A 1770-nucleotide genomic window follows, 5' to 3' on the forward strand; every position below is an offset into this window, starting at 1 on the left:
GAATTTTGTTTCTGTTTTTTAGCTTATTTTTGTTTATTGTATCAAATTTTTGTGCGTTTCTTTTTTATTTAGGAAACTAAATAAAAATATCCTCACTAGATAATGATCCCACATAAATAACTTATTTGCATGTTCAAAATAATGCAAGTGGGTGGAGATTCCGTTGCTTTCTATTTATCTGCGTTTCATGTCCTCGCAACAGCCAGTGTCATATGTGACGACAGGAGCCGGGGAATTACTTGCCCATTGAAAATAACGTACGAAAAAATAATATTTATCAACATTTCCCATTTCACAAATACACCTTGCTATTCTTCTAGGAAGACATGATCCCCAATACCCCTTCAAATATAAAAAATAATATTCCGAGTGTAAAAACTAAGCGGGCTAGACTGGATATCGAACCCTGGATATCAGATTGTGATACTATCGCTCTAACAGGCTGAGCTAATTAGTCAACCATGCTACGGTTATATCCAAAATGAAGTTACTGTAGCCTGTAGGTATCATAATGTTTCGGCAGTTACAAAACGGAACCCAGATTTCGGTCGTTCTAAATTACCGAAATTAAGAGGGGAAGGGGCATCACCCGATATTTGTTATGTTACCGGTAAACTTTTCTGCAACATCACTGGGGATAATTAAAAAAGAGGAAATAACATTAATTAATTAACCAGGAAACTTTAGAAGGCCTGTATACAGTAGCCGCTCTACAGTGCCAAGCGGAAGTCTCAAGTTCAAGTTCTTTATTACTTGTAGTCGGTTGACTTATCAGTTATAACATAAATACAAAACAATACAGAGACAACATACAATGATACACACACACATACACAATTCAACTTTTATTCCTTACATTTGTAAGTTTCACATTTAGTTAAATTCCAATCAGTGGTTAAGAAGAAGAAGTCGTTTAAAGAAATTATTGACGTACGGACGGACAGACGACGGACGCAACGGTATAGCATAAGCTCACCTTGGTCCTTCGGACCAGGTCAGCTAAAAATTGAATTACATTAATTAGCAAGGGTCGGCAAAAAATTGAATATTTCAATGTTTTTAGCTTCTGGGCAAGTTGTTATTAATTGCTTCTTCAGATGGTTTTACTATTAGTAAAGACTGACACAAGGTGACAAGGATTTAAGGATACAATTTGATTTTTATACTGCAAAGATTTGACGTTTCTGTCAGTCAAGTTTGCTTCAAAATTTGTCAGATCCTAAGCTTTCAGCAAGTTCTTTTATACGATTTAATAGGATATTCGTGGACGCAGGCACTGCTGCCTCTTATTCCACGTCAACATAATTTGAAATACAAGAGGCCCAGAGGGCCTGTATCGCTCACCTGGATACCTAAGCAATCATGGCAAACTATTCTCCAAATGAGATCAAGGGAATATGCCAGACCCCAAGGCACATCCTTGTAGCATAGCTATATTAGATTTGTCATGCCCAGAAATTTTATGTATGGTTATGGGGTGGGGATCTCAACTGTTTCCAAGCTTTGACTCAGAAACTAGGTCCCTAGAGCTGTGTCCAGACCCCAGGATCGATTCTAATATCTTGACTGCATTTGTCTCTTTTTGCCAAGCATTTGTATATATGGTTTTGGGGTGGGGATCTCAACCGTTTCAAAGTTATGACCCACGGGCCAAGTCTGCAAGGGTGGGGCAGACCCTGGGATCAATTCTAATATCATGACTGCATTCGTCTCTTTATGCCCAACAATTGTATATATAGTTTTGGGGTGGGGATATTAACCATTTCAAAG

The sequence above is a fragment of the Mizuhopecten yessoensis genome, unplaced genomic scaffold, assembly GCF_002113885.1.
Source record: "Mizuhopecten yessoensis strain PY_sf001 unplaced genomic scaffold, ASM211388v2 scaffold716323, whole genome shotgun sequence".
NCBI classification, from domain to species: domain Eukaryota; kingdom Metazoa; phylum Mollusca; class Bivalvia; order Pectinida; family Pectinidae; genus Mizuhopecten; species Mizuhopecten yessoensis.